Genomic DNA, 12,438 nt, shown 5'->3' with positions numbered 1-12,438 from the left:
AAGTGGATGTCCTTCAATTGTAGAGGGTTGGCTAGCCCCACTAAAAATTAGCCCTCAAAAGACTTCTGGATTCAGAGCCAATTGACATCATTTTTTTACAAGAAACCTTAGGGAAGGTTGAGCAGGTCATCCCGGTTCTGCTCTCTATGAAGCCAGGATGGTGTTTTCATGCACTTGATGTCAATGGCTAATTTAGGGGAATTGCACTTGGTATCAATACCCGCACTATCAACCTCATCTCAACATTGGGGGGGTCCTGGATTTATAGGCATGGATATTTACTCCTCGGAGATGGGTAGGGATTTCTGAATCATCAATGTATATGCACCCTATCTCAACAGGGTTGATTTTTGGAATCGCTTAATGCATCTTTCCCAGACAAATTCCAACAATCTAATTATGGGAGGGGATCTTAACTTCATAATTGGTCATGCGGAATCCTGGGGACATAATGCATAGCTGGACCCCCTATTGGATTTTATGGAGCAACTTATGGAGCAACACCATTTGATTGATATCCCCATGAATAAGAAGCAACCGACCTGGCATAATAGAAGAATAGGAGAAATAGCTCTAGCCCGGTGATTAGATCGTTTCCTTATTAAGGAACACTTGTTAGGCACCCTGTCAAACTACCGACAATGGGTAGGATTTGGTGGTATCTATGACCATTACCCTATCTACCTTGAGTTGGCAAGGCCCTTTCAAAAACCTAGAGCACCATTTAAATTCAACTCAACTTGGCTAATGGATCTCGATTATCACAAATTGGTCACTGGTTTCTGGCGATATCACCCACCTACTCAAGGGCGGACTATGGCAGAAGGTTTTTGTCGCAACCTTATTGAACTTAAGAGCCTATCTATTCAATGGGAAAAAACCAAATGCACCCAGGATGATCAGACACTGTGCATTATTGAGGATAAGCTGGTTGAACTGATGGATGAGCAGGGTCGGGGTTTCTCCTCTTAAGAAGCTAAAAACATTCTCATTGATTTAGAGGCTTAGAGGACCAAAATTATGAGATTATGTACAAAACAAAAATGTTGTATTTGGAGACACAACATGAGCTCTTCCTTGGGAATCTTTATCCCAAAAGATTGAGGACAATGGACAAGCTTAACTATGTGACTTATTTTTCTTATGTTTCTTTGGCCTTTATTTAAATATAGGCATCTGCACCGAATCGAATGATTAGGAGCTTTGAGAATAACCTTCTCTAATAAACCATGTGAACTCATTCATTGCACTGACATGATAAAAAATCTTAGTATAGTCATAAAGATCCAAGTATGGTTCAACCAAGACATAAGGAATTGTCTTAATGAAAATGGCATCTAGAGGCAAAAAATTGGTTATGGGGCTTGAAAGAACATTTGTATTGAAGAAAAATCCAAATTGAAAATTCTCTGTCACTTCTTTCTCATGACTTTCCTCTATGATTTTCACTTCCTTTTTCACCACTACATTATGTTTAAAATAAAATTCATCATGGAGAGAAAGAGCTTCTATGAAGGAAGTCTAAGAGAAGGTCTTTGCCTCTTGCAAATGGTATTTACAAAGATATTCATCATTCTACACATCAATGGATTCATCATATGGAAGAAGCAACTCATAGAAGAGAAACAAGAGACATTTTTGTCTCTTGAAAATCCTCTTCACATGGAGATTCATCATAATGAACGTGAGATTCCTCTAAAAAAACAAAAACAAACTTAACTCGAAAGTAGTTATTTTTGAATCTTTGGGATATATCTTATCATCATTTACAAGCCTTTTTCTAACTCTAACCATGCATTTGTTTGTTTTGTAAGTTTCTATAATATTGGATGCAATAACAAATACATCACATAAGTATCTCATTTCTCCCAACACTTCCATGCTAATCTTATTTGAATATACCTTGTTAATTTTTGTCAACATTTTTTTCAAGTAAGGATTTGACACATAGAGGAGAACAAAATTTGCATTAAATAAATAAAGGTATTTTTCTATTGCAACTCTAAACCTAACATATATGTGATTATAACTAAAACTCTCCTTCGAACAACATTTGATTTTCTTACTCTTTTAAATATCGCATTAATTTTGACCTTTTTGTTAGGGTTTTGAGGTAAAAAATGAAGAGCAACTTTCAGAGCTTGTAGTTTCATCAATATTCTTTAAAATATACCAAAACATGTCACATATGTAGCCAAATAAATCATATTTCAAATGGAGTTAGATCGAATACAATATAGGCATTTTATCAAAATTGATGAGATATGCAACACAAATACCTTTGTTGCCTTGAAAAAGATGCTCTAACCTATTTTTAAAGGAACCTCATTTATTTACTATCAACCCAAATCAATTCTATAGTATATCAATTCAAAGTTGTAAATACATATTTTCTAATTGGTAAATCAAAACATCAGATTCTCATAAGACACTGATAAAAGCCCAAAATTGTTGCAACAATTATAGCAAAAATATATTAAAAACAATAGTTTTTTTTCAAACTTTCATTTTGTAGCCACAAGACCCTTGGTTTGATTTTTTTTAGCTACTTAATTTTTTTAATTCATTCTAATTTTGCAATATTTTATTTTTAAAATCACTATATAAATTTTGAAATTACAATTAAAGTTGACAATAATTATTTCAATTTGGTAAATTAAAATTGATAAGTTCTTATGAGGCACGGCTAAAAGCCAAAAAAAAAATTAGTAGTTGTAGCAAAAATATGCTAAAAGCCCAAATTTTTATTAGTAGTTACAACAAAAATATGCTAAATTAATAGTTTTTCCAAATTTTGATTTCCTACTCACATGACCATTGATTTAAATGTTTTTTTTTTTCAAGGTCTTTTTAAATCTACAAACCTTGTAATAAAAAATTTGATGTTGTGTTAGAAGTTGCAACCCTCCTATGCCAAAAACACTACTCTAATACCACTTGTAGTGTCCTTAAAATTGAAATGTCAATTATCACCACGCACAATAAAATAAAAACAACAATAAATAGATAAAGTACAAAGGGTCGATGACATCTACATGCTCAAGTTAAAGTACATGACCTATGATTCCTAAAAGATTAAAGAGTGCATCCCGAGGATGATATTGAAATGGGTGACATCTCCTTGACTTGATTGTAACATAATGATATAGCTTAGAGAAGACCCTTATTTACGCAAAAGAGGGACCAAAGGCCAAAGTCAGCATTGAAGGCATCTTCGTGGGCATAACATCCATGATATTACCACTACATGTAACATTATAATAACAAATACAATAGAAATAAACAATAATGAATTAAAACATAAATATTTGAGGCACATGCATGACCAAGGTTGTGATGCACCCACAATTCCTAAAATTCATAAACTCTTTTAATGCAACTCTCAACTGCCAACTCTTCACTAGCTTGGTGGTGAGGCATGGATGAGTGTAAATGGGAAATATCAATTAAATCAGTAATGAATCATAAATAACTTAGACAATATATTATGAGCTTATAAATTAAGATTGTTTATTCGCTTCGATGGTTTAAGAAATGAATCATTTCATTTCCCATGTGTTATTGTGAATCATTTCATTTCATGTGTGTTAATGTGAATAGTGACCCTATAGATGCAAAGCCTATAACCATGTAAAAGGCACACATAGGTTGTTGAAGAATCATTTACATGGATAAGACAAACAAATGGCAAATACTAATTATACCTACGCACCATCCAAAAAGTAGTTATACCTAAAAGGTAACCTTGGCGTTAGAGAGGTGAGATGCTTAGAAATACAAGAAGGTATAGAACAATGTGTGGAGTAGTTACATCAATAAAAAAGTAGCCTATATATACATAAGCTCGCATTTGGAGGGGAGTGAGGAGGAGTTTTGACAAGTTTTGAGGCGAAGGTGAGAAGTGTTTGTTGATCTTCACAAAAAATGGAGCAAGTGGTAGATTTTTCATAAGATCTACTAGAAGGCCAAGAAATATAGTCCATTCAAATGATCAATCTTAATGAGTATGTGTCTACCCCTTCAAGAAAATTCAAACAGAAGCATATCCATTGGAGGAGGGAAACATGGAAATTCTCAATGAATTGGTGATAACACATTTCATTCCCATACATGTTATGATGTTAGTTTATGTGAAGGGTCTCCAATATGGGACATTATACGACCTATAGGGAGTCATCATGAGGAAAGGACTTCAATAGTAAAGTACTCTTTAGTAGATCTAGTGGATTTTAGAACTCACTTTCTCTACACATGACCAAATAGGAAAATACCATTGGCACATGGGACAATATGTTTGATAGTAAATTCCCTCGTCAAAACCCCATCAAATATGTTAGTAGGATCATATGGTTTCTCTTTTCAAATTGAGGATAGAAATGTCACTAGGTGGGTTTCATTGAAGTTATACTAGAGTAAGATATCATTCTCTTAATCAATGATTTAGGGTTTTAAAATTTGGATGTTTTGGGAACTAGATGGGCCAATAAATCAAGGAAGCATTGCAAGTGCATGAAGAGGAGGTAGGAACTAGTAAACCTTCAACTAAGTGAAAGCATAAAAATTTGTGAGATTATGGATTTAGAGAACTCAAAATTACTGGGTTTCTTCCTAAGAAAATGAATGGGAGGTAATACTTTAAAGGCTTAGATAAAGGAAAACTTCAAAGTGGAGGTAGGTTATACTTCTTGAAGCCTAATTTTGGTAAAATGGTGGATGTTATGGATATCTAGGTCTGTAGTTGAGTATGATAAAATTATATGAAAGTGATGGAAATGGGAGACATAACCTTTGTTTCTACAAAAAAACTTGGATTTTGATGTTAGATCAACATGTATGGAGCATTTCTCGATCTGGGCTAAACTTCTAGTGCTCTCCTTGGTTCTTTGGTTTGATTGTGTTTTCACTAAAATTGGGAATGCTTTAGGAATATTTTCGGAGGAGGATAAATCCTATTATGGTTTTGGGTATATGGGGATGGATTGAATCCTAGTAGGAATAAAATTGATAAAGTGTTTGACATATTCTAGTACAATTGTAAGGGGATCTAAGATTGTCTATCTATCCATCCATTATAAATGATTTCATTTGAGTATGGAAGATTTCATTGTTATGGCCATCTCACGATTAATTGTCTGTTGCCAAGTAAAAGGAAGCTTTAGGTACAAAGGAGCAAGAAGGTGCCAAAATGGATTTTTTAAGGCTATTTCACAGTATCCTAGGGTTAAGGTGACCATTGAGGACAATTCAAACATCTTAACTAGTTCAAAGGTATCCTCTTCCACAAAAGCAAAAGACCTAATGGATATATTCCTACAAGGGTTACAAATTTAAGAGATTGAAAAGACCAAAAAGGAAACTTCAAATGTATTGAGTAAGTCTAAAATTTCCCCACCCGCTAATAATAGATAGAACTTTAAAAATTTATGTTTTTGATTTTTGGTGGTAGGTCAAGATAATGAGGAAGAGGAACAAATTAGTGACTTCCTACCAAGTCAATCTTGGATAAAATATCTAACCCTCCTCCTCTAGTAACTTTGAGATGGTTAGGAGGGTCTCAAGTTGGTGAGGTGTCCCCATTCTAAAAAAAAAATATGTGAAATTTAACTAAGGAGAAAGGAGGATTCAATCTTTAGAGCTAACAAAAAACAACTTCGGGTAAAGAGCTAGAGGTTCTTCAATTTTTCTAAGTGGGTTAGAAAGGGGCTTGGGAGTTTTAGAAGAGAAAGAATCAAAATCTTCCCATAGAGGAAGGAAATCTTGTATTTCTCTGGCATAAAAATAAGAAATTCTAAAGTTAAAAGTGAAAAAGAATTGTCATTGTTTGGAGCTCTTATAGCAAAAGACCCCAAGGATGTTTCAAACTGTTTTTTTTACCCCTAAACTATTGAATCAAAGGGTGGAAAAATTTGATGTCTTACTTACACTAATTCATGAGCTTCTTATCAGTCGTCCAAGGACCACACTGTTTTTTCTAGACCTAGGGAAAGAAATCGCTCTTTTTAATATTTATGGGCCCTATATGGAAAGAATGGAATATTGGAATAAGAAATCTAATAGTGAACAACTTCAAAAAGGCTTGGTTGTCATTGTCGAGGGTGGGGGGGTGAAATTAAACTTCACTCCAGGGGCATTGAAGTTATTGGGGTTGGTTTCCAAGTTAATCAACTATTTGGTTACTTTATAAAACAAATTGGAGGAGGTGGGATGATTGGATATCAAATATATAAAATTTAACTCCCACTTGGAGAAAAAAGAGAAGATGAAAGGTTTGTATTACAAAAAAATTGGATTGTTTTTTATCTCATAAGATTTCCTCCAAGAAGCCATAAGAATTCGTTGATGGACTTCCACTATCGGAGCCTTAGATGACTGCTAACAAAATTATTCTTGGAGTGTTATGTTTTTATTGAAGAGGATTTAAGGAAGGTGGTTGAGTCATCAAGAACAATTGGAAAAACTCTACATCTTTCAACAATACATCCATAACCTCAATTATGAAGACTGATAATTTGACTAGTTTTGAAATTTTTTAACCAATATAACTATGTAATTTCATCTATAAAATGATATCAAAGATTATTGCTAGAAGGTTGAAAGGGATCTTGTTTTTATAGGGTAGACAAATTCACGAGGCAATGGGGATTGCACAATAATGATTAAATTCTATTAAGGTAAGAAATATAAAAGTTATGGTATTAAAAGTGGATTTATGCTAAGCATGTGATCCGAGTTGACTCAACTCCCGGATTTAACCAAGATCTTTTGCTTTCATGATGTGATTAGAATTGCAATTAAAATAGCATAAAGGAACATAAATGTATGTTGTAAAGTAGAAGGAACATAACAATCATCAGCAACATAAAACTCAAGATGTTGATAACGGAGTTCGTCCAAGGAGGGACTACGTCTCTCGGCCTCGGTGTCAAGATGGTGTAGGCCGCTGCATTAAGTGTTGTCAATAGTGTTGATGTACATAAGAGGTGATGTTACTATCATACAAGGAAAATGCCCTCACGTAGGACTGGCTCCAAGAGATGTTCCGCTACAGGAACTCTCAGTCAAAAAGGACTCCTATCAGTATGACATAACTCATGCATGATGATGATGAGCATCCTGCCAACATGGCATAAAATGGATTTCAATGCAATCATACATGGCGACACATGAGTATCCCATCAACATAATGACAAAGGGATCTCAAACGAAACATGACAACAAGTACATCCCACAAATGATTTTGCATCACATCAAGCAAGAATCATGAAGCAAGTAAGAAACAAGATCCCACATCAAACATCAAACCGGGATCTGCGCAACACAATGCATAGCAAAAGAAGTACACGAACACACTGCATATACCTCACATCCAAGGACCATATGAAGAAAAGGATGTCAAACTGCTGAAGTTGGTCGTACCATCAATCTCGCGGCGTCAAATCTCATGTTAATTGTTGCTCGCACATGAATGCAAACACCTGCACTCCACTTTGAAAAGTGGCCGAAAAATGAAATGAGTAAATGGAAAATCTGAATGCACCATCAGATTTGTGGCGTCGAATAATGAAAAATCGACTATCAAAGTTCTGAATTATGAGAAAATGAAAATCTAGGGCTTAAGGAATATTTTAGATTCCCCCTAGATTCCTCAAATATTCCCTCCTCCAGGTAATCTACAATTGGCTGCTCAGATCAGGAAACTGACTGCACCATCAGGTTCGTGTTACTGAGAGGTGTAAGGTTGACATAAAATTTATCCAATTTGGACACTGTAAAAATTTCACCCTCCTGAGAATTTCGCCTAATCATGGTTCCACCTATGTTTTTCTCAGGTTAATGGTTCCACCTTGCATTAAAAATTAATTAAAAAATGCCTCGATCCGCGTGCGGACTCTTGGCTCCTCCATGCTTGAGAAAAAGAGGGTTTATATAAAAATTCGAGGTGAATATTACAAGGCGGTGGTTGGGTGGATCGATATAAAGTCTAAGTTACAAGGAGGAGGTCGGGTGGTCAAACCTGACCCCTCCACATTAAAACATATTTCGTTTTGTTAAAACAACAACGTATAGTCGTTTTGTGGGTCGGGTCCGCATTGGGCGGCCCGCTCCATAACCTCCGCAACATATTAATTAAATTTGGATTGGGTTGTTGCATTTTAATGGTGGCGCGTTGTTTTATTAGTTGCATATCACTGTTGGTTGTGGGTTCATTGGTGTATGCACCATATATGGGGTCGCCCGATGGGGGCCAACCCATGTGGGTTGGGCGGGTTCAATCCCCGCTGGCCTCACTTAATTGATGGAGCATATTGAATGTGGTTTGGGGGGTGTGGGCCGAGTCCACCAGAGGTGGCCCGCCCACCTTGTAGTTAAATGGTTAACGTATTATGGTTGGAGGGTTTAGTTGGACCGGCGGGGGTCAAAACCCGTTGGTCCTTTTTTAAACATAATCTTTTTGTTATATGTGTGCGGTTGGGAAGGGAGGTGGCGGGGTTCATGGCCCACCACCTCATATTATATTTGTTTTTTATTTTTATTAGAACAAAGCCATTCTTTAATTTTGTCTAACATAAGGGTTATTAGACAAATTAAAGAGGCAATAATGGCGCCCGCTTTCAGGAGCTAGGTTTCATGCCCCAGAGTCGGTCAAATTGTAGGACACTTAAACCTAGCCCACAGTCCAACTTTGACCAAAACTTTGACTGCCTCGTTCTCCCCCATATGAGCTCGGATTGAAGAACCGTTCACACCGTTGTGATCAGGACGACAAGATCTACGCTCTGGTTCTGGTTCAAAAGCATTCTTATCACTTTGACTTTTTAGCTTCCATAATCCCTCCTTGTCCTATGTGTGTCTCTAGAGCCACCTGGATCAATCCTCCCCACTGAGAAGCTTTTGGTCCTCCAAAAGCATAAAAAATAACCTACAACTTCTCTATACCTTGTCTGCATCACAAGCATCCTGAAAAGGTCTCGCTTCCATCTCCTTCACCTTTGTTCTTCGGAGCCTTAAGCGATGAGCCGACACCTGCAACCTCTAGTACATTGTTTTGCAAATTACATGCTTGTCTTACATGACCAACTAATGACCCAAGCATCCCATACTTGCCACGAGTTTATAACACATACTCGGTGGTCAAGTTTACATCAAGATGGACACAATACCCCAGCTACAAAAATAAGGCCAACATATCATTGTTGCTCCAACAAGTGATGGAAAACACATCATCACTACAACACATGATTTACAAAGATAAGGCCAAACACTATTTTGCTTTGACAAGTGATGGAAACACAACATCATTTTCAGAGTTTAAAATGCAACACAAAATAAGACCAGACATCATTGTTGCTTAACAAGTGATGGAAAACACATCTTCACTTTTACATTTTGAAATGCAACAAATGATTTACAAAAGAACGACCATGACACGCCAACATATCTAGAGACCATTTTTCACTTATCAACGTGAATGGGTCACCCTCTTGTGGTGGTTTTGCTTGTCAAACAATTGTTTCACTTGTTTCATGCACCAACGCTTTCTCTTTAAGGCGCTGCTTTGGATGGAGCCTCCAACAAGTGGCTCTTTGATGACCACCTCTGTTGTAATGACTGCAATACATCTTCTTCCTCCAGATCTGCTCAACATGTTTCTTTACCTGCTGCTGAGGGGGTCTTTCATGCCTCCTCCTTTTGTGTGCTACCATTCTTTTCCAACAATTAGAAAATGTATGGTTATGTAATCCACAAAAGGTACATGTTTTTCGATGTCATGATTTACATTCATTTTTAACAACATGATTATAATCGAAATGCACATTCAAATTTCGAGACTGGTTATACCATTCCTTGTCGTCTATGGTGTAAATATGGCAATGAGAGCTTGCCTCAGCTCTTTCCCCGCCATGGACATTGCCATGGGATGATGGGGATGTGTTCCCATCATTCTCTTTCTTCGACGATTTCAACGATGTCTCAGAAGCATCTGACACCTTCGAGAATTCTCCCTCGGCGTATCTCAAGCCTACAAATTGAGGTCTCTGTACAACCTCCAACGGTGGAGTTATGCCTTGGTTATTAACACCAAGTTCTTTTTCCTCCTCGTGCCTCGTCCTGGTAAGGAGCCTCATATTTGTCCCTGTAATTGGGATCTCTAAATCTCCAACATAAATCATACTATGTGAAGGCAAAACCAAAAGGAAATCAACATCTTTTACCTCCTTGTTGATTTGGAAAGAACTAATGGTGGTTCGCTAGCTGTCTCGGCGCATTCACCAACTTCTTTCCTGACATACCCAAGTCTTGCCTGACGGGGTAATTCTTCTACTTTGATGGGGTTGACAATGCCTTGGCCATTAACGCCTAAGCCTTTTCCTTCATACCCCATTTTCTTCAACAGTTTGGAGCCAATTCCTGGGGTATGATTTTCAAAAAATGTGAAATCATCATCAAGAAACATACATGAAGATGGAGAACTACTCTTTGCCTCGCATGGGTTACGCTGCAACTTTTCCCAAGGCCTCGTCCTTTGCTTGCAACTGTCATAGCAAACTATGTTTCTCCTCGTTCTCTTCATGTAGAAGCATCTTCAATTCAGCGTTCTCTGTTTGAAGATTTTGGTTGTTGTGCTTCAGTTCTTCCAGGGCCTCTTTTGTGGCTTGCAAGTAAAGCTATAATTGCTCCTTTTCCTCTGTCTCTTTTTGTAGAGCTTCATACATTATTTCCACCCTATTGGAAATTTTGAGCTTGGTCTCGTACATCACTTTTTCTTCCTCTTTCGCTGCACGTTCCCTTGTTCATGCTTGCAATTCACATCCACACAAAGACCGCTCTGATAACAAACTTGATCCGAGTTGACTCAACTCCCGGATTTAACCAAGATCTTTTGCTTTCGTGATGTGATTAAAATAGCATAAATGAACATAAATGCATGCTATAAAGAAGAAGGAACATAACAATCATCAGCGACATAAAACTCAATACGTTGATAACGGAGTTCGTCCAGGAGGGACTACGACTCCGGGCCCCTGTGTCAATATGGTGTAGGCCGCTGCATTAAGTGTTGTCAATAGTGATGATGTACATAAGAGGTGACATCGCTATCATACAAGGAAAATTCCCTCACACAGGAGTGGCTCCAAGAAATGTTCCGATACAGGAACTCTTAGTAAAAAAGGACTCCTATCAGTATGACATAAACTCATGCATGATGATGATGAACATCCTGCCAACATGGCATAAAAGGGATTTCAATGCGATCATACATGGTGACACATGAGTATCCCATCAACATAATGATAAAGGGATCTCAAACGAAACACGATGAATCATGACAACAAGTACATCCCACAAATGACTCCGCATCACATCAAACAGAAGAAACAAGATCCCACATCAAACATCAAACAGGGATTTGTGCAACACAATGCATAGCAAAAGAAGTACATGAACACATTGCATATACCTCACATCCAGGGACCATCTAAAGAAAAGAATGTCAAACTACTGAAGCTAGTCGTACCATCAATCTCGCGACGTCGAATCTCATGGAAATGGTTGCTTGCACATGAATGCTAACACCTGCACTCCACTTTGAAAAGTGGCCAAAAAATAAATGAGCAAATGGAGAATTTGAATGCACCATCAGATTTGTGGCATCGAATAATACAAAATCGATTGTCAAAGTTCTAAATTCTGAGAAAATGAAAATCTGGGGCTTAAGGAATCTTTTAGATTCCCCCTAGATTCCTCAAAGATTCCCTCCTCCGGGTTATCTGCAATTGGCTGCTCAGATCATGAAATTGACTGTGCCATCAGGTTTGTGTCACTCAGAGGTGTAATATCAACATAAAATTTGTCCAATTTGGACACTGCAGAAAATTTCACCCTCTTGAGAATTTCACCCAATCATGGTTCCGCCTGTGTTTTTCTCAGGTTCATGGTTCCACCCTGCATTAAAAATTAATTTTAAAAATTCCTCGATCCGCGTGCATGCTCTTGGCTCCTCCATGCTTGAGAAAAAGAGGGTTTATATAAAAAATCGAGGCAAATATTACAAGGCGTTGGTTGGGCGAATTGGTATAAAGTTCGAGTTACAAGGAGGAGGTCGGGTGGTCAAACCCTGACCCCTCCACATTAAAACATGTTTTGTTTTGTTAAAACAACCACATATAGTCATTTTGGGGGTCGGGTCCACATTGGGCAGCCCGCACCATAACCTCTGCAGCATATTAATTAAATTTGGATTGGGCCGTTGCATTTTAATGGTGGCGCGTTGTTTTATTGGTTGCATATTACCGTTGGGTGTGGGTTCATTGGTGTACGCACCATATATGGGGCCACCCGGTAGGTGCCAGCCCACATGGGCCGAGCGGGTTCAATCCCCGCCGCCCTCGCTTAATTGATGGCGCATATTGTATGTGGTTTGGGGGGTGTGGGCTG

Source organism: Pinus tabuliformis, chromosome 9, assembly GCF_031772625.1.
Source record: "Pinus tabuliformis cultivar Carrire ecotype Pingquan chromosome 9, CPIR1, whole genome shotgun sequence".
NCBI lineage: Eukaryota > Viridiplantae > Streptophyta > Pinopsida > Pinales > Pinaceae > Pinus > Pinus tabuliformis.
Note: the sequence above shows the minus strand (reverse complement) of the source record.